General features: G+C 41.7%; 1 protein-coding gene across 3 annotated transcripts in view; it reads left to right on the forward strand.

Moving 5' to 3' along the window:
• The window catches only part of WIPF1 (WAS/WASL interacting protein family member 1), a 111,299-nt gene that overhangs the window by 44,646 nt on the left and 39,453 nt on the right, over nt 1–27,200 (forward strand). The window contains exon 1 of one of the 3 annotated variants that reach the window (XM_069577150.1): nt 24,624–24,845. The exons of the other annotated variants lie outside the window; for them this stretch is intronic. The gene's annotated coding sequence lies outside the window, so the exon portion shown is untranslated. Of the gene's footprint in view, nt 1–24,623; nt 24,846–27,200 lie in introns of those variants that run through there. 3 annotated transcript variants of the gene reach the window in all.

Raw genomic sequence — 27,200 nt, forward strand, 5'->3', positions numbered from 1 at the left:
AGCAGGAGCTTCACTTCTTGCCCTCCCCGTGGCCTCACTCTGACCCGGAATCCGAGGAAGGAAGACCTCTGAAACTTAGGAAGGACGTTTCAAACCCTGGGGAAGGGCGGGGAGCCATCTTTACCACATCTGTTTTTGTTTGGGTGATTTATTTTTTATTGTAGCTAATTTACGATATTATTTTAGTTTCAAGTGTATATCAAAGTGACTCAGTTATACATATGGATATGTGTACATATATATAAGCTTTTGCAGATTATTTTCCATTATAGATTATTATAAGATATTGAGTATAGTTCCCTGTGCTATACAGTAGGTCCTTTTTGATTATCTATTTTAATATAATAGTGTGCATATGTTAATTCCAAATTTCTAGCTTATCTTTCTTGTGCCCCCTACCCACCCCCATCCCCTTTGGTAACCTTAAGTTTTTTTATGTCTGTGAGTCTGTTTCTGTTTTGTAAATAAGTTCATTTATATCCACATATAAGGAAAGCCTAGAGATCTCTTCAAGAAAATTAGAGATACCAAGGGAACATTTCATGCAAAGATGGGCATGTTCTCAATAAAGGACAGAAATGGTATGGACCTAACAGAAGCAGAAGATATTAAGAAGAGGTGGCAAGAATACACAGAAGAACTGTACAAAAAAGATCTTCACGAGCCAGATAATCACAATGGCGTGATCACTCACACTCAGCTGGAGCCAGACATCCTGGAATGTGAAGTCAAGTGGGCCTTGGGAAACATCAGTATGAACAAAGCTAGTGGACGTGATGGAATTCCAGTTGAGCTATTTCAAATCCTAAAAGATGATGCTGTGAAAGTGCTGCACTCAATATGCCAGCAAATTTGGAAAACCCACCAGTGGCCACAGGACTGGGAAAGGTCAGTTTTCATTCCAATCCCAAAGAAAGGCAATGCCAAAGAATGCTCAAACTACTGCACAATTGCACTCATCTCACACGCTAGTAAAATAATGCTCAAAATTCTCCAAGCCGGGCTTCAGCAATACGTGAACCATGAACTTCCAGATGTTCAAGCTGGATTTAGAAAAGGCAGAGGAACCAGAGATCAAATTGCCAACATCTGCTGGATCATCGAAAAAGCAGAGAGTTTCAGAAAAACATCTATATCTGCTTTATTGACTGTGCCAAAGCCTTTGACTGTGTGGATCACAATAAACTGTGGAAAATTCTGAAAGAGATGGGACTACCAGATCACCTGACCTGCCTCTTGAGAAACCTATATGCAGGTCAAGAAGCAACAGTTAGAACTGGACATGGAACAACAGACTGGTTCCAAATAGGAAAAGGAGTACGTCAAGGCTGTATATTGTCACCCTGCTTATTTAACTTCTATGCAGAGTACATCATGAGAAATGCTGGTCTGGAAGAAGCACAAGCTGGAATCAAGATAGCGGGGAGAAATATCAATAACCTCAGATATGCAGATGACACCACCCTTATGGCAGAAAGTGAAGAATAACTAAAGAGTCTCCTGATGAAAGTGAAAGAAGAGAGTGAAAAAGTTGGCTGAAAGCTCAACATTCAGAAAACTAAGATCATGGCATCCGGTCCTATCACTTCATGGCAAATAGATGGGGAAACAGTGGAGACAGTGACTGACTTTATTTTCTGGGGCTCCAAAATCACTGCAGATGGTGATTGCAGCCATGAAATTAAAAGACGCTTACTCCTTGGAAGGAAAGTTATGACCAACCTAGACACATATTAAAAAGCAGAGACATTACTTTGTCAACAAAGGTCTGTCTAGTCAAGGCTATGGTTTTTCTAGTGGTTATATATGGATGTGAGAGTTGGACTATAAAGAAAGCTGAACGCTGAAGAATTGATGCTTTTGAACTGTGGTGTTGACTCTTGAGAGTCCCTTGGACTGCAAGGAGATCCAACCAGTCTATCCTAAAGGAAATCAGTCCTGAATGTCGATTGAAAGGACTGACACTGAAGCTGAAACTCCAATACTTTGGCCACCTCATGTGGAGAGCTGACTCATTTGAAAAGACCTGATGCTGGGAAAAATTGAGGACAGGAGGAGAAGGGGACGACAGAGGATGAGATGAATGGATGGCATCACCGACTCGATGGGCATGGGTTTGGGTGGATTCCGGGAGTTGGTGATGGACAGGAAGGCTTGGCATGCTGCGGTTCATGGGGTTGCAGAGTCAGACATGACTGAGTGACTGAACTGAACTGATAAGTGATATCATATGATATTTGTCTTTCTCTTACTTCACTTAATATGGTCCATCCATGTTGCTGCGTATGGTATTATTCCATTCTTGTTTATGGTTGAGTAATAGTCCGTGGTACGTATACCACATCTCTTTTCATTCATCTGTCAGTGGACATGTAGGTTGCTTCCATGTCTTGGCTATTGTAAGTAGTGCTGCAGTAAACATTGAGGGGCAGTGTATGTATCTTTTTGGATTATGGTTTTATCTGCTATACGCCCAGGAATGGGATTGGAGGATTATATGGTAACTCTATTTTTAGTTTTTTAAGTATTGATTGCTTTTAAAAATGTGCTTTTTAGACATTATTTTATCAATGAGCTCAGGAAACAACATAGTATTATACAAAAAGAAAATACAATATGTACAAAAATAGGGCATCATAGTATATATCATGCATAAGGTCATGGAAGTGTGACCTAAGAAAATAGATATCAGAAACACATTCTAGTGTGGTGGAATGTGCAGACCAAGTCCCCTTCCATCAAGGAAAAGTTCATGAGAAAGCTGGAATAGCTTGCAAAGCTCATAGCATTTCCTGGCACATAGTAAGCATTAAATGATTCTTGATTTAATAAATATGTGCTAAAGTTACTAAGATTTTTGTTGAGTGGTGCAAAGGAAAATGCTAATTGTGAGACAGTAGGGGAGCAAGAAATAGACCCTCTGTCAGGCCTCACTAATAAAAGGAGTTTATTATAGGAAGGTTAGTAAGGGGGAACTCAGGACTAGCTCCACAAGGAGGCATATATTGGTTGGAAGCATGGACTCTGGGACCAGGCCGTTTGAGTTCGGGCTGTGTCTCTACCACTTAAAAGCTATGTAGCCTTGGTCAAGTTACTTAACTTCTCTGTGTCCCATTGCCGTCATCATCTACTTCATAGAATTATTGAGAAAACAATTGAATCAATATTTGTACAATACTTGTAATGCTCCTTAGCACACAGTAAGGGTGCAGTGAATGTTCACTATTATTGTTGGTGTTGTTAGTATTAATACTATTGAAATTACTGAAGGCTTGGATGCAGTTTAAGGACCTGAAAAACCATGATGCACCAGGAGACCAGTCGCCTCTTCTTTCTTCATGTCCACTGCTTAACTGGTTCAGCTGTTCCTTTCTGTCTCTTGTCTGGTTGCATCAACTGACTGCCCCTCCCTCTCCTTGATCCCCCACTTCATCATTCTGAGGCTGGGAGGAGCCTGACTGCCCCATCTGAGTGGAGGTTTTCATGCCCAGCCAGTTCAATGTGCTCCCCACCCTGAAGACTGGCCATTCCTGGCCTGGGAGCTGTTCTTGTATAGTTGGCCATGGGTTGGACTTCCCTGGTGGCTCAGAATCAGCCTGCCAATGCAGGAGATGCAGGAGATGTGTGTTCAGTCCCTGGGCCTGGAAGATCCCCTAGAGGAAGAAATGGCAACCCACTCCAGTATTCTTGCCTGGAGAATCCCATGGATGGAAGAGCCTGGAGGGCTACAGTCCAAGGGGTCACAAAGAGGCGGGCATGACTGAGCAACTGGGCAGACACTCACAAGGTGAGGCTAGCGGCATTTGGTCTCAGAAGGGGAATGTAGGCACAGAGAAACACTTGTAATTATGGAATTTTAAATTATTCTGAAAAGAGGACTCATAAAGAAAGGGTTAAAAAAACTTCACACTGTAGAAGAGATCCAGTGACTTATGGCATTTTCCACCTAGTACGCCGATTCATTTTCTAAGGCCTGTTAGTCACTGTTAAGATCCAGAAAGGAAATTATGTGACTAAGAACTGTGGAAATGAAACCTCAGAGAACTTTTTTGAACCTATGCCTTTCTAAGTCATGCCCTTTCCACCTCTGCATCAGTTCACAGTGTGGCATGTCAACTTCCTGGTACCTTATTCAATTCTTTCCGTGCCATGGACAAGCCAAGAAAGCACTGTGTGGTGTATAAACTAAACACGAAGATGGTGATGGGTGTTCTGATTATTTTCAAAAGCTGAATGATGCCTTTAGGAAAGTTCATAGGGAGAAGCTAATATCACATGGTATGCACCCTCATGGACCACACTTCCTTCTGACTGTCGCTGCCATGGACCTGCGTCTTTTTGCCGCTTCCTGTGTCTTCAAGGTGATCAGAATGACATTGCGCTCCCTGGAAGTCACCACCGCTCTAGAAGTCGGTCCCTGAGTCAGGTCTGACAGCAAGGGCTCTTTGCTACAATGCCTGTAGCTCCACAGGAAGCAAGGCAGCAGGAAGCCCACTTTTAGGGGGTCAGAGCTCGCAAGCTGTGTGAGACCATTGTTCTTTCTGGGCCATCTCTCTTCTCCAGATGCCTATGATTCGGTATTTCTTCTGGCCAGAGAATAGCAATGGAAACACTGAACAGAAAGCATTCTATCCCTTGTTACTCAATGTGTTTTTTTCCAGAGAAGCTCAAAAGGTTATGTTGGGTTTTATGAGCTGCAGAGGATTGCCGACTGGTGTTCCACCTAGAAGGACAGACATCAAAAACTGCAGGGGGGAGCTGCCCTTGGGTGGGCTGTTGAGCTGAGACAAAATCTCTGCTTCCTGCTCCCAACCTGAATATCATGAAGGGGAAGGGGAAAGCATCCTCTAAAATACTTTAATTGTCCCCACATGTCATCTGGGTACTAAATATTTTAAACTAAAAATCTTATTACGCAGTTGATTGTCAGTGACACATGTTTCTGATATTAAAAGTCAATCACTCTTTTCTGTCTTCCTCTCAGAAAAATGGAAGTGAAATAAAATAAATATGTCTTCAGCTGTGAAAATTTCCTCAAATGATCAGAACTGAAGGGCTTTTGGAACTTCCTTCACCCTGTCAGCAAGAAAAGACATCAAAACAGTGATACAGAATCAGGACTGAAAAAAAAAAATTAAAGATTTTTGCTGACATATCTAATGATCTTCTCAAATGAAAGTTATTTGAAAAAAAAAATTAGGATCTTTTTAAGATTTTCGTAGTAGTCACCACCTATTCTGTCAGAAAAGTAGCCGATTTTACAGAAAATTCCAAATGGTTTTCAAAACCAAATATAATGTGATCTTTGTTGCTAATTTGTTCACTTAATTTGAAGAATATTTATAAATGCTTGAAAGCTGGAAATTCAGTATTGGTCAGTTTAAAAGACTGTAGATCTATTTCAGCCTAAGGTTGACCAAAGGGAAAAAGCTTTTAGATATCCTGCTCCTTTCTTAGCTCTGTAAGGACAACATTGCGGAAGGATGACCCATGGCAAGGCTTCAGCGATGGAGAGACCAGGTGTTAGAGGCGCAGAATGGCTTCTGATGTACTACTGGCTTCAGCATGAGAGGTCAGACTCCAGGGCCCACCGGTCTCATGGAGAGAATGGTGTGCAGTCCTCCCACATACGTGGGAATCTGGGTGGGAAGCCGTGGGGGTAGGGTGTCTTCCCTCACTCCATCCTGCCCCAGGATGGATAGTCTTCCCCCTTTCATCCCCTTTGACACAGAACGAAATCACTGGATAATTGCTGACCCTCAGTTTTCCTGCGTGTGTGTGTGTGTGTGTGTGTGACTCAGGCCAAGGTAAACTGGTCTCTTGGGTTTATTTTGAGTTGAAATTAGCTGAGCTGTTTGTTTCCTCTGAGCATATACAGATGCTTTTTGAACTATCTTTGTGTTTGAGGGATTTTTTTTTTCATGGTATCAGCACACCACTTCCTCCAAGTCATTACTTTGAAACAGCTTTGCAGAGGGAGATACTCCTGCTGGCCATCAGCTTGGCCAAGCAAGCGATGATTGAGGGATGGCAGCAGACCTTCACGGTGTATTTCATGTTTGTGCATGACTTCACGAAATGATTCCTCATCCACGAATTTTGGCAGACAGGATGGGCTGTCATCTGACCTTACCAGTAGAAAACTGCGTTTTGTTAACATCAGGCACTGGCTCCCTGTTTGAATGATACCCAAAGTTTAGGCTGAAATAGTGTCCTCAGATGACCCTTTGCCTACTCTCTCTGAGAATGCCATGGAACCTTCTTGACTGTGGATTTCTATGTAATCTTTGATCCTTCCAGGCTCTCTGGTTCTGATAAATTTTTAGAAACTGCAAGTGTGAGTAAAGTCATTCTTAAGTTTCCTTTTATTATACTTTAAATATTTTTAAATAAATGACCTTTGAATGCTCTTGAATGTTGATGTGCAAACATATAGTGCTTTTACTAATATGCTTTATAAATATTATTCCTCTTCCATAAATTCATACATTTCTTTTATTTTGAGGATAGTAATATTTTATAGTATCTTATAAGTAAATTCTAAACCTTTCAGTTCTTTTATGCTTATGCTGAGGAAAATAGGACTAGAGATTTAAAATATACAACCATAATAAGTTTATAGTGATTTTATATTCCCAGATTTATGGATTTAAAGGAAACTGATTTGACTTGCCTCCAATTCTGATTTTATACTTTTTAAAATGTTACTGCTTTCTTGCATAGGGGGAGGGAATAGGGAGAGTTACACTTAAGGAAAATCACCACTGAATTGACCCAACCCTGCTATGGACTTTATTTTTGTAAAAGCTCAAATTCTAGCAAAGCAGCAACAGGTCCCAGTTACTTCCCTGAGCAATGTATACTGTATACTGCCTTTCATAATTATGTATTTATTTATTTACTGCTGCTCTGGTTTTCGTTACTGTTTGGGGTTTTCTTCAGTTGCAGCGAGTGGGGGCCACTCTAGCGTGGTGCACTGGCTTCTCACGGCAACGGCTTCTCTTGTTGCAGACCTTGGGCTCTAGGGAATCAGACTTCAGTAGCGGCGGCTCCTGGGCTTTCGAGCACAGGCTCAATAGTTGTGGCCCACGAGCTTAGTTGCTCCGTGGCACGTGGTATCTTCCTGGACCAGGGATTGAATTTGTGTCTCCTGCATTAGCAGGCGGATTCTTTACCACTGAGCCACCTGAGAAGCCCTGTTCACTGTCTTTTACATTGTTTTTAAGTAATTGTTAATGAATCCAGGATATGATATATGTTGTTCTCCATTGCTCAACCTTGTACAACTTATGCCTGTAAAGACTTTGAGATACCTCAACTTTGTGTCTCTCAGCACTTCTGAGAAATTCCCATCTATATTTACAAGATATATAGGGAGGAGGTGGAAAGCAAGGGAAGAAAACCTCATCTCCACGTTTGTGCAATTAGAGATTGAAGAGAATTCAGTAGACCCCACTAGTGAAGAATATTAAAAATATACCTCCAGAGAGTATTTTCAACGAGGTAGGAGCAAATCTTGGATGAATATAAAATTCTGTGTTCAGAAGCCTTTGTGCCTTGGAAAATAAAATTTCCCATTGGTGATATTCATATTGGTTTTCCATGAATCCCCTGCCAACAGGAGTTGGATCCTCATAGTGTTTTCTGTATGGTATTAAATTTTGCTGAAGCTTCACTTGACTCTTGGCACAACTGGCTTTCGCGTCAGAGTCCCTCAGCTTGTGGTGGCTGAACTTGGGCATAATGATAGGAATCGTGGTTTTGTTTTCTCACTTGCTCACAGACGTTAGATCTTGTCTCAAGGCCTGTTTTCTTTCAGTTCATCGTGTGCCATGTCTGAAAACATTCACAGACCATTTCTATTCTCTCTGTACTTCCCAACCACTAGAATAAAGCAGGCTTGATAAGAACCTCTGTCTTTCATTCCCCAGTTGGGTGAGACAGTCTTAAAGGGCCTTGGGACCCTTTCATAGCGCACTGAAGACAAGTCCAGCCTCTGCACAGCGGATCTGGGGTCCCCGTCCTCCTCTTGGAACTTTAACTGACAACTGGCAGGGAGCCTCTCCAGGTGAAACGAAAACAAAAAAGTGAACACAAAATCAATTTACAAGTTCCTATTTCTTCTTAACTTTTACAAGGAACTGTTTTTTTAGGCAGTTTCTGGGGCATTTTTTCTGAGTCTGTGTCCACTGAGTCCAGTGACATTTAAAATTGCACAGAAATGCAGAGGCATTTGTAAATGAGAATGGAACCAGCACAAATTGTGTAGATTGATGCCAAGTTTTTGAGACAGGACTAAGTAGACCTGAAAACTACCTGTAGAACCAACATAGAATGGAGACTCTGAAATTATGAGTACCCAGGTTTTCTTAATGATTTTACACATGCTCAGTCTTGTCCAACTCTTTGCAGCCCCGTGGGCTGTAGCCCCCTAGGCTCCTCTGTCCGTGGGATTTCCCAGGCAAAAATGCTGGAGTGGGTTGCCATGTCCTCCAGGGGATCTTCCTGACCCAGGGATCAGAACTCATATCTCCTGCACCTCCTGCATTGCAGGAGGATCCTTTACCACTGTTTCATCTGGGAAGCTCTTTCTTAACTATGATATGGAATACATTACTTATCCTTAAATTACATCAAATTATCCCTCTAGAAATAAAAGGAGCCACTTCACCTGCTGTGTCCCCTCCTTTACCAAGTATAACTAGGGAGAAGTTGAACTCACTTAATAATAATAGTGATAGCTGATGTTGTTGAGTGTTTAGTATTGTGTTAGGCATTTTACCCCAAAGCATATACCTTTCTCACTGAGACACACTGAACATCTGCAAAGTCCAGGAGAGAAAACTGTATGAAGTGAGGAACAGCTCTTGACTTGGGAAGACCCAGGTGAAAAGGATGTCATTCCAGCCCAGGTCTACTGGTTAGTCATCAAATAGCTAACTGTAGTTACTTTGAATGAATGACGTAGGCTCAGAAGGGTGTCATTCCAGCCCAGGTCTTCTGGTTAATTATCAAATAGCTAACTGTAGTTACTTTGAATGAATGACGTAGGCTCAGAAGGGTTTTTATCACCAAGTTTTTAATTTTAAAAAAATCTAAGTTAGATTTTACTTTTTCCAGAATATTTACAGAATGGCTAAGGAAGATAGTAAAGATAATGGAAGCTTGGATGCTTATTGAAAGTGAAGTCATTCAGTCATGTCCAACTCCTTGCGACCCCATGGACTGTAGCCTACCAGGTTCCTCCATCCATAGGATTTTCCAGGCAAGAATACTGAAGTGGGTTGCCATTTCCTTCTCCAATGCTTATTAGGGCAGCCTAAATTACTCCTTAGTTCCTGGGAACTTCAGTCTTGTGAAAGATGGAATATGGTGACTCAGGGTCATAATGGTTGTTTTTTGGACTCAGACGTTAGAAGTTTACACATGTCTGCACGTGTATAACATAAATCAGGGCACTCCTACTTCTGCCTTTGAGACAGGAGGAACTGTGGTCAGATGTGCCTGGATGTCCTGCTCTTTCCTTTCAACGTGGGATGGAAACATTGCTTAGAAGTTGAACATTCTCAGAGGCTCCACAGTTGCCACAGTTGCAATCTCAGGGGATTCTTTTGTAAGCATATTATCTGTTGGGAGTAGGGGTGATTCTTGATTTATGAAATTTGCTTTATAAACACACAGAAATAGTCACCACTGTCCACCCAGTCTCCCAATGGTTAAAACAGTTTATTTTCTCTATGAAAAGTCATGGAGCCTTTAGATGGTCTTCAAATTCAAAAACAGAAGAAATAAGATAAAAGATTTAAAAGCCTATAATTTAAAAAAATATCCAGATAACAGCTAATGGGAAAAGACATTCTAAAAATGGAGAAGATAGTAAATACATAAAACATTGTCAACCTCATTAATAATTAAATAAATGAAAATTAAAATGGCTCATACATACAATTTTTTTGTCTATCAAATTAGCAGATTTTGAAAAGTGACAGTAGTGCATTTTGAAAAGAAATGAGATGGGTGCTAGTGAGAATAAGAATGGTAAAACTGAGAAAACAGTATAACAATATGTATCAAGAGGAAAAAGGAAAAACTTCATATATTCCATTTCTAGTTGTTGTACTCTAATAAATATACCCTAAGGAAATGATCTGAAAGGATCACAGACATTTCATATTTGTCATATTAGTCATAGTAGGATTTATAATAATAAATTGGATGTAATTTAAATGTCTACCAATGAAAAATATTTACATAGGTAATAGAACATCCATAAAAATGAAACATGCAGCTATTAAAATTATGTTAGGCTAATATTTGATAACATGGGGGAGTGTGAGAAAGATGAATATAAAACTACATATATATAGTAGTAAAGTATATATAAAGCTATATATATATAGTATGATCCCATTTCAGATGCATACACAGGAAAAAAGATTGGACGGAAACTCTAAAATGGTAACTGGTTTTCTCTGAGTATTAATGGGTCATTTTAAAATTATATTATTCATATTTTCTAAACCTTTCACATATGACTTTTTCATAATATGTATTTATTTTAAGGAAGAAAACTATAAAAAGTAGGAGAAACTTAAGTTTACCCCAGACAGCATTTCCCTCCACCTGAATGTCTTCCTTTCTCTGAACAAAAAGACTACTAACTTGGGTTAACAACTCTTCTGTCTTTAAAAGTAAAAGGCAGCAAGTCAGTTTCCTCCTGACATCTTGATGAGATCATCTTACCCTATGGAGGGGAGTTAGGACTGCTGGGTAAGAAGTACTTAGGGACAGGACCCCTTACATCTGGAGTGGGGTCAAGGGAAAGCATAGGGCTGGCTTGGGGATGGGGCAGAAGCTGAGGTTGGTACAGCAGAGCCATGAAGCCCTCTCCCTTGAAGAACTGAAACTAAAGTTTGGGTTGCCTGGCGTGCTGCGATTCATGGGGTCGCAAAGTCGGACACGACTGAGCGACTGAACTGAACTGAACTGATTGTGAATTAAATAAGACTTTTGTGGGCTGGCCTGGCAGGGTGTCCTCAAGTATGTTTGTATGGAAATGGTTCTCAAATAGAACTGATCACCGCCATTCTTTGATGCACTGCACATGTACACTAGAGTCTGCCTGAGTTAGCCCTTCCTCTGGGTGTGACCTTAAGGCTACTCTGTGTAACACCTGTGCTGCACAGAATGAGAGATAAATTGCTTTCCTTCCATCACATCATCAACTCCAATATGAACGCTCTGTGAGCGTGGTGATCACTGTGTGATCTCACCGTTCGATCCCGGTGGCATCCCTAACACCTGAACCAGCACTCAGCACACCATAGACGCTGAGACTGCATGGGAGCCCTCACAGTGTTCCCGCTCCTGGTCAGCCATGTAGTTAGAGACAGGAACACAGGGAGAGCAGATAAAAGCTCCTAGAAGATTTTACTTCTGGAAAATAATCTTCCTTGTGTGTATTTCTTCTTGGCTGCAGAAGACTGGCCAGGAGGCTGCGTGTGGGGCCAGATGGGCCAGTGAATAAGGAAGGCAGCTGTGGTGACCAGGACGGGCAGTGGCTGGAGTTGGGAGGCCATAGGTCAAGGTTATGTTTGACCTTGGCCGTGAAACCCAGACAGCTACATATTTGCCTTGCTAGGACAGAGCTGCCATCCCAAAGCCAAGTCTAATACCCAGGTTGGGCTCAGTTTAATTGTTGCTTAGTCTTGTTTTGTTTATTATTTTTTAATGGTGGTAGGTAGGGGTGAAGCAGGGAGAAACCATTTTGCCTTTTTTTAAAACTATGTCCATTTACCTTCCTGAGGGTGTCCTATAAAATATAAACCACATGTAGTTTTTACACCTCACGTCTTTGTGGTTTGCTATTCTCAAACTAGTCAATATTTAAATGTAGTCATGGAGTTGCTTTTTACACCAGCCACCAGCTGATGGTTCTGTCCATTCTGCTGGAATGGTTTCAACAGGATGAAATGATCCAAGACTGAATTAAGCAGCTTCCATGCAGCAGGGGGAGGAGTCCTTTAGTCAGCACTGAGCAAACACACAAAAAACCCCAATAAGCCAAAAACAACACACACGCACAGTGGTAGAGCAGGTCACCTTGTAGCCGCACCTCTTGTGATCCCTTGCCCCTCCACCTGTCTTCGGAGTTGGGGGGAACAATGTACATGCCTTTGGTCCAGAGGGAGGCACTTTGCACTGCCTTTCCAGTGGCCTGGGGGGAGGGCAGCCATCCCTTTAAGACAACCTGGAGGTGTTTTTCCAACAGTCTGTTTTCCCAGTCAGTCATTCAGACTCCAGAGCAGCCAAATGGGAGGCGGAAAGTTCTTGAAGTGGCAAAATCAGATGGAATCTGGGGTCATTCGAGTAGAACACATTGTTTCAGCCAAACCACTGAGAGAAGCAGGGGCTGCTAAGGAAGAGCAGGAAGAAGCCCTGGACGCAGCTGTGACCATTGGGAAACAGTCTGCGAGTCCCTCCCAGGACTGTAGGTGAGCAGCTGGGACAGTCCCTGCGGGCTTCTCTCCCCATTCCCCAGGCTGGAGGAGCAGAGCCGTCAAATTGCCATGCCTGACTTTTTTTTTTTTCATGTGCTTCTAGAAATTCTTTCATAATTGAGATTCTATGATCAGTACAGAGACATTTCAGTTTGCACATACTTCTTAAAATACGTAGCAAAGATCTAAAAATTCATGTTGTTGTTTTGAGGATCAGTATACAGACATTTCAGTTTGTTCACAATTCTCAATATACATATGAAAAATCTTAAAAAATCATGCAGTTGTGATTCTTTTCTGAACAGTTATTCCAGCAACTTCCCAGCTTAAAATTTGGAGGCAGATTTTCCTTAACAGAATATCAAGGACCAATATCTTCAAATATTGACATGCTGTTACACTGCAAGTCCCATGAATTCACAGCTTAAATTATATGCACAACATACTTAAATTGTCGATCACTGGGTTAGACCAAAGATGTTATAGAGTGTGCAAAATTCTGTCCCAGAGAGCCAAGATCAAGGAGTGAGTGGTCTGCTTTAGGCAACAGTTCTACCAAAAACAACATGAAGAGAAGTAAAGTGTTCAAGACATTAAATATACAACTGACTCCAAACCGCAATTTATATATGGCAGTATAATACAAAACTGCCATGCTTCGTATTATAGGATAGGATATAAAAGGAACCCCTCATCTATGGAATGATAAACTGACACCCAAGACAATCAAAGCCTCGGATACTCAACATCCCACTTGTTTTCTTATTGTACCAAAAAACAAACCACCAGCAAATGCTTCCGCCTCTTTAAAAAAAGAAAAAGCATTTACACTTAAAAAATGGAATGAGGTGGGATTCCTTCATTTTAAAAAAAGTTTCTAGAGCTGCTTAAAAAATGTTCATGTCAATGTATGGCAAAACCAGTACAATATTGTAAAGTAATTAGCCTTTGATTAAAATAAATAATTTTATATTTAAAACATGTAAAGAAAATGTGCATTTCAAACGGTTGATAAAAATAGATCTCTGGATCATACAAGAAGGGAGACGGGACCCCTGATTGGATTGGGTGTGTGATAATACTCAGCGTACTTGGCTTCTTTCTCTCCTGCTTCATCAGAGGCTGGGCTCTCCTCGGTTTTTAGTTTCTCTGTTTTCTACAGGTAAGTCTTCTTTAGTTTCTGGCCACTTCAGCCTATTTCCTCTTTACTCCCCTTTTCCCCTTTTGTTTGCACTTTTTTGTCTGAAGAGGTATCCTTTCCTGCCACATTTTTTGGCTTTGTTTCCACTTTTGCGGGAGCCAGTTTAGGGGACAACCTCGCCCATCCCTTCTTGGGCTCCTCCTTCGCCGCCCCTCGGTGGAACTGGCCTTCCTCGCAGACATGGCAAAGCCAGGCTGAGAGCCTTCGCGAAGCCAGCTGCCCAGCCTCTGGCCTCTCCTCCAGCCGCCCCAGCGATGCTTCAAAGGGAAGTCGGTCAGGGGCATGTGCAGAAGCAATGGCTCACAACCCTGTCTGACCCTGGACTCACTTTGAATAACAGGGTTTTCTAATGTCCCCTTCACAAACGTCAGTGAACTTTAACCAGGGAAATAATCTGACTTCACACATCATTCCTCCCTAAATCTGTGTAATCTTATCTGTAATTAAGGAGAGGATTAATTACAATTATAATTTATTAATTAATACAAGGAATGTAATTTATTATAAAATAACTTCAATTGTAAGCAATCAGGTACTACTCATTAGCAAACAAAATGAAGTGGTCAGGGTTTTGCAGTTGCACTAATTATCGTGAGTGGGGCATTGCAACTGCAGACTGATTTGGGTAAGAGAGACTTCATTCCCACAAGTGGCAATGCATTGGGACACATTTTGCAGCCAAGGTGAACAACTCTTGGTAAAGAGCTGTGCAAAGAATATTATTTCATGTGTATGATAGTTGCATTACTAGGAAACTTGGGGACTAATACAATAGTATTTATTTACTTGGAATTACGTGTAAAATGGAGTTTAATTGTCAGCTTAGATTACTAAACAGTTTTTTCACCTACATCAATGTCCACCAGGACCTTTGAAGGTTATGTGGGTCAATTCTTTATTGAGTGGAACAGTCTGGTACATTGCAGATTGACTAGCATCCTTGGCCTGCATCCCAGGAGGGCCTCCCCATTGTTTTGACACCCACAAATACCCACATTTCCTGCCCACATGCAGGAGGGTTGGGTCTGCCTCTCCAGGTAGCAGCTGCACCAGCCAAGCCCAGCTTCCGTGCAGTCCAGGGGCCCCCGGGGAAGTCTCAGGTCAGTGAGCCCTTCTGCAGGGTTCAGTTGCGTGGCCTCAGGCCCAAAAGCATAGAGCTGGATAGACCCTTGTTTCCTAAGGAGTCGGGGGAGGGCTTTCTTGTCCACGTGGTTCTATCCTCTGGCAGTAGACATGGAGTAACCAGCTATATGGCTGGAGAGAAGACCGGATAGGGAGCAATATGGCTATTGTTCGCACTCCACAAATCATGGTAGAGACCCCATCCTGAGCTTCATACCTGATGAAGCCACCAGATTAGCATCCAGAAGGCACACACAACTATCTGTATGCCAGCAGCTTCTCTCTGGGTGTGTGCACAAGCAAATACTTGGCAGGATGTGAAAACAGGGCTTTCCTCCCTTTGGCCCCTTAAGTTGTAAGAAACTTCTTCCATCTCACGTGGTTTTTTCCCTCTGTGAAAGTGAAGTCGCTCAGTCGTGTCCGACTCTTTGCGACCCCATGGACTGTAGCCTACCACGCTCCTCCGTCCATGGGATTTTCCAGGCAAGAGTACTGGAGTGGGTTGCCATTTCCTTCTCCAGAGGATCATCCCAACCCAGGGACTGAACCCAGTTCTCCCACATTATAAGCAGACACTTTACTGTCTGAGCACATGTATTGGATGTTGGTGACTACCTGGAAAGTGTTTGCATTTTTTTTTAAGATTTTTAAGAAAAACAGTTTTATCCTTTATAAAGTATCACTAGGACATAAATGCTGTCTCCATTTCCTTCACTCAAGATACAAGCAATTGTTGGATAAAAGTGAGCACTTTGCAGGGGCTGTGAAGAAGTGTGCTCAGTCATGCAGTTAGGTTTGATTCTCTTGCGATCCCATGGACTGTAACCTGCCAGGCTCCTCTGTCCATGGGATTCTCCAGGTAGGAATACTGGGGTGTGTTGTCACGCCCTCCTCCAGGGGATCTTCTGATCCAGGGGTTGAACCCACATCTCTTGCCTCTCCTGCATTGGCAGGTGGATTCTTTACCACTGTGCCACCTGGGAAGCCTTACAGTGTTTGCTTTTAGTTTCTCTTTATTTTTTGGCTGTGCCAAGGGGCCAGTGGGACCTCAGTTCCCTGACCAGGGACCAAACCCACACTCTCAGCAATGGAAATGCAGAGACTTAACCAACCACTGGACCATTAGGAAAGTCCCATATGTGAAACAGATCACCATTCCAGGTTTGATGCATGAGACAGGGTGCTCAGGACCAGTGCACTGGGATAACCCTGAGGGGTGAGATGAGGAGGGTCAGGCTGGGGACACATGTACACCCATGGCTGATTCATGTCAATGTGGCAAAACCACTACAATATTGTAAAGTAGTTAGCCTCCTGCTGCTGCTGCTGCTAAGTCGCTTCAGTCGTGTCTGACTCTGTGCAACCCCATAGACTGCAGCCCACTAGGCTCCCCCGTCCCTGGGATTCTCCAGGCAAGAGCACTGGAGTGGGTTGCCATTTCCTTCTCCAGTGCAGGAAAGTGAAAAGTGAAAGTGAAGTTGCTCAGTCGTGTCCGACTCTTCGCAACCCCATGGACTGCAGCCCACCAGGCTCCTCTGTCCATGGGATTTTCCAGGCAAGAGTACTGGAGTGGGGTGAAGTGTTTGCATTTTAATTAAATCACCTAGAATATGGTGAAGCCTCTTCTCACCAGGCCCTCACCATCTGGACTGTGTTGTCCAGTGTGGTAGTGGCTCTTGAGTCTTTGGAATGTCACTCATAGTAAAATACACTCCTGTTTTTGAAGACTTAATAGGAAAAAAGAGTGCAAAATACCTAACTAATAGGCTTTTTATTGTGGGTACATGTTGTAGTGATAATATTTTTGAAACAGGGTGTGAAATAAAATATTGCTATTTTATATTGTTTTCCTTTTAATGTCACTAGTAGAAAATATGGAACTGCACATATAGACCAAATTATATTTCTGATGGACAGTTCTAATCTAGGAGAAGGGTTGCTTTCTTTTGTCCTTTGGTTGGTATATTGGGATTTAGATTTTTGCTGTTTTGTTGTCTCTAATACAGTCCCCAAGTTTGAGAACTGGATGCTTTCTAGGAAGAACTACTTGGGTTCTGAATCAGTATAAGGGAGCCCTCAGTCTCTGTTCCGTTTCATCCATCCATCAACCAAAGAGGTCATTTTGAGGAGAAAAAGGTAACTTCTGTAAAACTCCCAGGTCTGAACATGATTATAACAGTGAGCAGCCTCTAGTGGATGAGGCCTCTTGGGAGTGAGCCACAAGTCCTTTTCATATCATTGTTTAAACTTTTTGCTATAGAAATATTTCAAATGTATATGAAAAGTAGTCAGAACATTATAATGAATTGCCACGTATGCTTCATCCAGCTTCAAGAATGATGATTTCAGGCCAATTTTGTTTTCTTTAAACCTGTACCTATTTTCCCCCTTTTTCATTTCAGGGCAAACCTAGACATCATATCTTTCCATATACAAATATTTCAATGTGTACCTCTAAAACTTTAAAGACTCTATAAAAAACAACATAACTTCAATAATATTATCACTCTTTAAAATTAGCAATAATCTTAGTATTATTAAATATCAATATTCAGATTTCCAGCTATCTCATTTATTTATTGAAGCACAGTAATTTATAATGTGTTAGTTCCAGATATACAGAAAAGTGATTCTGTTTTATATATATATATATATATTCTTTTTTATGTTCATTTCCATTTTGGTTTATTACGTGATTCTGAACATAGTTTCCTGCTGAAGCTGGAAGAGCAGGAGTGAATGGTCAGTGGATGCCTCTCTACCCAGGTCTGAGGCTCTGCTGTAATTTAGGGGAATGAATGGTAGGCAGCCCCAAAGCAACCAGCGTGTACTCTGTCTACCTGTCCAACACACACACCTATGCATACACACACGTCTTACACACACAGTTTCAAAAATGCCCCCACAGAATAAATCACTCACCTTCCTCCCCACAAAAAGTGGACAGTTGAGGTCCAAGTCCAGTGCCAAGACCGAACTTTCCACAATGTTGTCTGTCAGCCCCAAATGTCGTATATCATGGTCCAGCGGTCAATTATAAATGAAACACCCAGTGCACAATGGTGGAGGCGGGACAGTAGAAGAATTTCACAGCTAAACTTCCATTTGGGAAAGGAGAGGAGTCATTTGTCCCCTGACTCTAGCACATTTTATAACCCAGTGAGCAGATTCTCCCTGTGTGGCGATGGTATGGAACTTGGGTGAGTCAGCGGCTTAACTTCCTTCTGCTCTTCCTCGAGGGTCTTCCTTAGCCGTTGTCTTCCAGAGCCGTCTCTAGGGCAGGGTCGCACCTGTTCCACAGCCTATGCCTTGTTCTCTGGCTTCACGGATCTAGGGATTGCCTTAGGATTTGAGCAATCATAAGCTGTTTTCAACCATTCCAGGGTTTTATCCTCTAGTATTTAAAAACATGATAAGATTCTCTAGAATCCCCAAGCTCCATGGACTAGTGAACAAAACTCGAAATCATGTTGGGAACAAAACTCAAAATTGTGTTGAGTCACAGTCTTTGAAGGTGGAACCAAGCCTAGGCACTTCTGTCTCCCAGCAAATGAACCACCCTCCGCTCCTAAGTTCTGTGGCCTTTATCTCAGTCTCTGATTAGGTACAGTGTTGAAACAGTGGCCAGAGGTGGTGAAGCCACTGTTAATTTACTCCTTGCTCCTGAGATGGAACCCAGTATATCACAAAAAAGGTAACAGCCTTCTGCTCAGATGAGAGACCATAGTGTCTTTGGAGGAGACAGTGGGAAGTTCAGCTTCTTCTTTGTGTCAGACTTCTTTCCTGATATTGTTGTTATCTTTTGGCCCTGTTCTGCCTAATGTTAGCATAGTGTAGAGAACTGGGGTTTTTAACCCCACAAGGCTCCAGATTCTTTGACTCTCAAACATCTTGGTTGCACATCATAGGGGAAAAAAAAAGGCCTCTGTTGACAAACCTCTTCCCTGCCCCCCTCTCCACCAGGCTTCCAATAAGTTTCATCCTAAGTTTCTCTTTCCTGTGTATCTTACTGAAGGCTGAAAGTAGCCGACATACTCCAACCTTCTAATTTTTTCTCTGAATTCTTTAATGGCGCACCTTCAGTAGGCTTGTGGTCTTCGACCCAGGATTCAGTAGGTGGCAGCCTAACCAGCAGTGATGCCATCACATAACCAGGATGGCCAACTTCCTAGCCCAGGAGAGCCTGCGCTAGCTGTCATCCAACCTTAAATCAGCCAGTTGCACATTTTAGGGTTAGTCACATTCAATATTCACTTCTAGTACTGATTTCTGTATCACATAAGTGTTTGTATTACCAGTAATAGAAAACCTAACCACACTAACTTGCATGAAATATATAATTTATTTGCTAGTATAATTTAAAAGTCCAAAATAGAGCTAGCTTCAGGTATAGAAGGATTCTGCCAATAACATCAGCAGCTGGTTTTCTCCATCCCTCGTTTCTCACTTTGTTGGTCTCATTGTCAGACCCCATGTGATCAGAGGATGAGTGAGTCAGTTTCAGCCCCTCCATCCTCACAGACCCAGCTCCATCCCTCAGGAAAAATTCTGTCTTCTGGACACAAATTCCCTTGGTTCTGATGAGGCCACAGGCTATCGCCAAGAAAAGTCTCTGGGGCTGTGTGAATGCAAGGCTCCCATGAACCAGCAATTCATGTATCTGGAATCGGAATAAATTCCTCTGGACCCACAGGGTCTGGGAGGGAGGGAGGGAGAGATGTGTCTCCAAACAAAAACTGAAGAACATCATTGTAAGTAGGGTCAGTGGATACTGAGCTGCCAAAACACAAGGAAATATGTTGCAAAGCTTTCCCCAAGTAAGGTTATACCAATTTATATTAGCAGGACATAGAATAGTGTGATGTTAGTTCTCAATTTCTCTGTTTCTGAGATTATTTTTAAATGATCAGCCTTCTATATAATTACTGATAGGTTTATGGGCAAGAAGCTAATTCCTTTATTTCTGCTCTTTTAAATCATGTGATTCCCATATTTTAATACTTTGAAAGTAGATTTCCTCTTACAATAAATGCGTACATTTAGTCTGGTACTGTTTCTTCTTCCCCATAAAAAGCTATAAGATAAGGGGGGTGTTTTGCTATTGAAGAAAATGGTGTTTTAGAATGGAAGGAGTACAGTATTCTAAAACATGTTTCTGCTGCTGCTGCTAAGTTGCTTCAGTCGTATCCGACTCTGTGCGACCCCATAGACGGCAGCCCACCAGGCTCCCCCGTCCCTGGGATTCTCCAGGCAAGAACACTGGAGTGGGTTGCCATTTCCTTCTCCAAAACATGTTTCTACTACTGGGGAAATACTGCACCATAACAGGTAGTCATGGAAACACAGTTTGAAAAACTGGAATGAAAAGAAATCAATTGTCCTTATATTTCATTCGTGGCAACTGTTGGCCCGACTCAGTCTCTGCTGATTTGGGGTCTCCACAGGAGGGTCATTGGCTGTGATTCTTCACTGCTTTTTCCAGGTGAGAACCACAGTGTTGTGCTATAATCTCTGTGTGCTCTTCATTTTCCGTTTCTGTAGATTAATATGAAAGATTCTTCACTTGATTGTTCTGGAGACTGTTGATTATTGTTCTGCTCTGTTTTTATGCTAGGACTGGTCCATGTGTTGAATAAGGTAATCTATGCATTTAAAATTCCCTTTGAAGTCTGGAATCATGGTTGTCTTTATTTGCCTCAGGTTCTCAATCCACTTTTCTTCAGCCTTTCATTATACTAACATACCCAGTGAAAAAGTGAAAGTGTTAGTCGCTCAGTCGTGTCCAGCTCTTTGTGACTCCATGGACTGTAGCTCACCAGGCTCTTCTTTCCATGGAATTCTCCAGGCAAGAATACTAAAGTGGGTTGCCATGCCCTTCTCCAAGAGATCTTCCCAACCCAGGGATCAAACCCAGGCCTCCTGAATTGCAGGCTAATTCTTTATAGTCTGAGCCACCAGGGAAGCCTCAAAATCAATACAAACATCCCCAAAACCAATACTAATACTGCCATCAACTGCTCCCCTCCATGTTACAGCCTTCTCCCCACCCCTCTTCCTTCCGCCTCTTCTTATGCTTATACAGAGGAATTAAGTGAATCCTCCCCTGAGCTTAAGGCCGTAATGACACTGGACCATGGAGAGAGAGACCGGCTTCTGGCATCAGCTCTGCTGCTGCCCGCTGTGTGACAGAGGCAGGCCACTTAATCTCTCTGGATTCCCATTTCCTCTTCTGTGAATGATGGTGTGGACTCTGGTCTCTGCAGTCTCATTCATCCTTAAACTTCCTTATAAGAAACCGACGCTGATCTGGGAACACCTGGGCACAGAGGAAGGGACGGAAAGCACTTTCACGTCTCACATCTGCCTGTGAGGCATTTGCTGCAGAGGGTGGCCTCCAGGTCTGCCTTGTCAATGATGCTGTCGGACCCTCCCCCGCCCACCACGTGCTCTTCCCTTTGTCTCAGCCTTCAACTCTCTCAGCCCATTTTTCTCTCCTCAGTGCTCAATGACATGAACCACTTGCACTTCGTGAGACTCTGCCTGCATTGCCAAGCCCCTCAGTGAGCTAAAGGGCTCCCTGCTGGTCTCTGGTATCCTTTCCCTGGAAGATTTCCCTTTAGCCTAAGCCTTCCCAAGAAGGGGCTTCAAGTCTGTCCTTAACTTTTCTCAGTCACTGCTTTAGGGGAAACAGTCTCAGGCTTTTAAAGGAATGTTATGTTGTGGTACTATTTTTAATTATTTTCTCTTTCATTCAACAAATAACATTCATTGACACCCACCAGGTACTATTCTAGATACTAAGGCAACAACAGGAAACAAGGTCCTATGGAACTTGAATTCTAGTGGGGAGAGATGTGCAAGTAAGTAAGTAATTAAATAAATGAAAAAAACACCAGATGGTGACAAGTGCAATGGATAAAGGAAACAGGAGCAGAGATGGGACACGAGAGGGGGCATTTTTGCTGACAAATGGAGAATGAGAAGGAACCAGGAAGGAGTAAGGTAAGAGGGCTTACAAGTGTCAGACCCAGGAAGCAAATGAGCCTGTGCATTTAAGGAATAGAAAGGGCTGGAAGGTAATTAGCAAGACAGTTTACTTGAAATGAGGTCAGAGAGCTGGGGGCAGGTGGGTGGGCAGATTTTGTGAGTCCTTGTGGGCTAGGCAGAGCTTGGATTTTTAAAGTGAAATGAGAAACCATCAGATGGTTTTAAACAGGGAGGAACATTATCTGATTTATGTCCTGTGGTGCATAGTAGACACCTCATAAATGTGTCCAAAGTTGACTGTGCTTACAAGTTCTCATTAAAGGTGGAATAGACGCAAACCCTAGACAACTACTCCCTTGAATGTGTCATGGGCCCCAGACTTCTAAGTGACAGACTCCCTTCTTGTTGAGTTTTTCCTAATGGATGGGGATAGTCATGATCTATCATTTCCTGGGGGTGGGGGGCGTGTGTGTGTGTGTTTGAGGGGCATTACTTATTAGAGAACTAAAAAGTAATTCTGTAAACACATAGCAAAAATCACCATATTACCTATGTTCTCTTTTTAGACCCAACTATAGTTAGACTTCCCCAAAGAGTCATTCAGGCATTTACTTAGTAGTTGATCAAGTTTTCTGTTTTTCCAAGGTTAGTGGAGGGCGAAGGAGATAATAACTGCAGGCCTCCCCCTCTTGTCCAGCCCCAGGTCTGTGTGTATTTTTTCATGTATTAAGTGTCTCTTGGACTCCAGATCCTACATTAGGTGAGATGAATAAAGTCTGTGCCTTCCAGTGGCACTGGGCAAAATAGAAGAGTCCAGATCACTAATCCTAGGAAGTTCCATTTCTAGGAGTGGGAATCCCCACTGACTCAGTGGTAAAACCAACTGTGCTGTTCTTGCCTGGGAAATCCCATGGACAGAGGAGGCTGGCAAGCTACAGTCCATGGGGTCGCAGGAGTCATACACGACTTAGCAACTATACCACCTCCACTTATAAGAATTCTGCCATAACTTGGCATCACAAAACTCCTTGTGCAGCCTATCTTAAAGAATTGAGAGTTAAAAGAACCTTAGTTAACTTCCAGTACTTAGTACTTAGTCAACTATCCCAGTACTCCACTTTAGGAGTACTTCGGGTATTGGGAGTGACACTGTCCTAAGCATCACAGGAAACTTCATATTCCTGGCTCCACCCATGAATCCTACAAATCTTCCTCACCCCTTTCCAACCCACCCAGCGGAAAATGCCTCCACACGTTTCCAACAGCCCCCTGATCCACCCAGTCCCATCATTTTATGTATAATGGAATATTAGGCAGCTTATGATCTTTTCATACCTTCTTCCTCTGAACCCAGCAGAATCAGGACCCCAGAGTCAAATTTTACAATGATGTTAGTTTCCAAAATATGCCTCTTTCTCATTTTTTCAGCTGATACTGTTTTCTCAGAGCTACACAGCATGTGCCACAAAAATGTCTGAATAGATAAATTCAGACAGACTGAGAAAAAGTTGAGAGCATTTTCAGATTTTTATACATTCCTCAAGTTTTGGTATAGTATTTTCTATGCATATTCCATTGCCTACCCACCTCTCAGAGTCCTTTAATAATGAGGAATCTGACTTTCTTCCTTCTGCTCATCATCACTGCTTTTCTGTTAAGCATCTTCTGGGAGAGTATTGTCACCCCATTTAAGTGTGGAGGATGGAAACAAAATATTTTGGTGTGGAAAACTCTGATCTTCACCTGACTTGACCTGTACAGGCATACTGTGGAGACACTGCAAATTCTACTCCAAGCTACCAAGATAAAGCAAATATTGCAGTAAAGCAAACCACACCAATTTTTTTGGTTTTCCAGTGCATATACTCTGCTATAGTTTATGAAGTGTGCAATAGCCTCATGTCTAAAAAAGTGCACAAAAATTTTAAAAACAAAACAGAACAAAAACTAATAATTAAAAAGCAAAAAATGTTAATATACATACATACCTAAATTAATAACTACTTTATTGCTCTTGTAAACCAACTATACCTCAGTTTGGAAAAACTTCATTCAAGTGGTAACCTTCGTCTGAGCCGTCAAGGTATTGTGGTAGTGATGTCAAAGATCCGTAATCACAGATCACCATAACAAATATAATAATAATGAAAAAGTTTGGAATATTGCTTGAATTATCAAAATGTGAAGCAGAGGCACAAGGTGAGCAAATGCTGAAGGAAAAATGGCACCAATAGACTTGCTCATCTCAGGGTTGCCACAGACCTTCAATTTGTTTAAAAAAAAAATGCAATATCTGCAAAGCACAATAAAATGTGAGCCTGTATATCATGTATTCTGGCTTGGGCACCAGAATCACATTTCAAAAACTCATTTGCCTTCATACACCTGACTGGCTTTCTTCACCGGCATTTGTAACTTACTTCCTGCACACTTGACTGCTCTGTAGATGAGGAAGAATCACTTACCTTATTTATCAGTGTCATTTGGAGCTTTTAGATCTTGAGTGACTCTTTTCCTTAATCCTAAATGTTATCATCAATATCAAGAGTGATACTTTAAAATGAAATTTCCTGAAAGAGTCTCACATTCCATGAGCAGTTATTTTTGTGGAGGTGTCTAGAATAAAGTTGAGCTGTTAACCAGCTCAAGTTGCTATCTCCTCTTGTCCCTGTACCAAAAGGTATGTTACACCTGGTGAGAAGGAGAAACATTAAATTTTCCAAATTTAGGGGTTTTTTTCTTGCTTGCTTCTTAAGTAAAACCAATCTAGCTCCTTTTTCTGCAGAAAAGGAGGAAGGAACAAGCAACAGATTAATCAGACAGGAAGTGAATAACCACAGAAGGACGTCTGCCTCTGACTCAGTATGTCACATTTAACAAGAGGCCAGAGCTTGTCCAAAATGGCGGTCCAGAAATGACCCCTTGTTTGTGTTAGAAGACGATGGCTTTCACAGCAATGGTTTTCTCTCTCATTCCTCGTTTGATCCCTGCCTGCTTGTGTCCCTGATCATGCCTTCCTCCAATATCCCTTAACGGTAAGAAAATTATATTCAAATTCCGTGTATTTCCTTTATTCAGTTAGTGGGGAGGACTAAGCGGCTTTTAGTGGACCACTGTATGCTGAGATAATATTGTGTAATTTTTCAGTAGAGCACTGTGTGGTCCTCCTGTTGCTCATGAGACTAGTTTCACCACTGTGGTGACTGTGGGCAATTTAGAACTTAGGCTTTGAACAAACATGTAAGCGAGATTTTCAGCAGAATTTTTCCTGACCACTGGACAAGTGTGGATCCACAGTAATTTTTTTCTCCCAGTTAAAATGGCATTTATGTCGCTAACTGTACCCTTTCAGTGGATGGTACAGTTTGTCCACATGATTACCTTTGAACTCTCACTTTGGCCAGCAACAGTAAGTGCTTTTAAAGCAAAAGGAGTCACTGGAAACTTCAAAGGAAAGTACCTTGGAACTCAGCTCTTGCCAGTCTGTTGCTGTAGACCTGTTACTTAAGTTCAAATCCCAAGTTATTTCTAAGTAGTTTTTTAGGACAAAGACAGTTTGCCTTTTAGAACCATTCTGCTTAACATCCATACAGTGTAGTGCACAATTAATTATTGCTGATCAAATTCTGCAGCATTCACTATAAACAGTTACATTTAATACAATTAATATTGTGACACAAAGCATTGTAATTTTCATATTCCAAGCAGTGTACTCAAATATCTACAGAGCAGAATTAAGGAAACTTTGTATTTTAAAAAAAAATGCTTTTTTTCCTTTGGAGCATATATGAGAAAGCAACTTGATTTATATTCCTTTTACCCCAGGAAGAAGTATAAAATAAAGCTTTAAAAAGTTAAGAGGGTACATAAAACTTTGGTCAATAAGTTCTTTTAAATAATTCAATGGCATAACTAATGTGTACAGTAGAAAGTGGACAAGTAGTAAAATGAAGAAAAGGCTGCAGGAAGATTCTTATTAAAAAAAGTAGGATAGCTTGGTTGAGAGAAAGTGAGGAAGCAGGAGAAAGTAAGTCAGGATAGTGAGAGAGGAAGATGAGAAGCTTGAAAAAGACTTTGAGGACCATTAGGGTGGAAACCATACCCTTTCTGGTCACTTGGATTGTGGGTCTAATCTTATGCATTAACTTCATAAAGTTATGTTGTTTCTGAACTAGAATAACATTTAGTCAAAATTCTCCCTTGTATAATCTAAAGCACTTAAATGATCTATCTAAAATCAGAGTCAGGTTTCCTAATGCTTTTCGAAAACTTCATCCATTGGTTCATTTCTCACAGCTCTTCAACTACTCTTAATGTCTGAACTTTGAGGGACTTCCCAGGTGGCGCTAGGAAGCAGTAAAGAACTTGCTTGCCATTGCAGGGGATGTAAGAGACAAGGGTTCGATGCCTGGGTTGGGAAGATCCCCTGGAGAAGGAAATAGCAACCTGCTTCAGTATTCTTGCCTGGAATATTCCATGGGCAAAGGAGCCTGGTGGGCTATACAGTCCACCAGGGGGGTCGCAAAGAGTGAGACATGACTGGAGCGATTTAGCACTAAACCCTTAATATCATGCATATTCTGGATGAACAGCAGTATTCAGAGAATTCCCCAGGGTGAAGAATTTTCCCTGGGGTCCAGCAGCAATTTCACTCTGATCATTTATTGAAATCAAGTTCTAGATATGCCCTATAAGCTAGAGGTTCCCCGACCTGTGCTAAAATGTAAAAGGAAGTGAGCTACCTAATTCCTGGACCTTTCAAGGTTTACACTCTTTGAAGTCTGCTTAGCATTTCGTAAACACGTCATTTTGTTGGGAGTTTCTGGCTATTTAAATTTTGATCCACTTCTGGCTTAAGGTTTGACTCATTTTTGTTTTTCCAAATTGTCACTTATTTACCTCTTGTTGAAAAGAACATTTCCCTTGGACTATCATAAGTACTAAATACCTCTGTCTGTAATTTGGCAACCCTCAGTTCTGAAAATTAAGACTGGAGAAAAGAATACTAGAGTAAGAAATGCCTTAGTATCCTTTTCTGAGAAATTTTAAATGCACTTTATACACACCTCCCTTTGCCATTTTTTTGTAATGCAGAAATCACATGGGTATGCACATGTGGGCTAGGCTTTAAATCAACTCGTGATTTCTCTTTCTCATGGTTAAATAGAGGAAAAGATAATGTTTATTGAGCACTCACTATTTGTTAGGTTCTTGACTTCTGGTTATTTTATTTTTTAAAAAAATGGCTGACAGCAATCACCTCATTTAATTCCTCAATGGTCCTATTAAGTAGGTACCCTTCTCCCCATTTTATTGTGGGAACTGGACTTAGGCTGAGCAGTTTGCCCAAGGCCACTAACAATTAACTGTAATTTCAAGAGCTTTTTTCA

This window comes from Ovis canadensis, chromosome 2 (genome assembly GCF_042477335.2).
Source record: "Ovis canadensis isolate MfBH-ARS-UI-01 breed Bighorn chromosome 2, ARS-UI_OviCan_v2, whole genome shotgun sequence".
NCBI classification, from domain to species: Eukaryota; Metazoa; Chordata; class Mammalia; order Artiodactyla; family Bovidae; genus Ovis; species Ovis canadensis.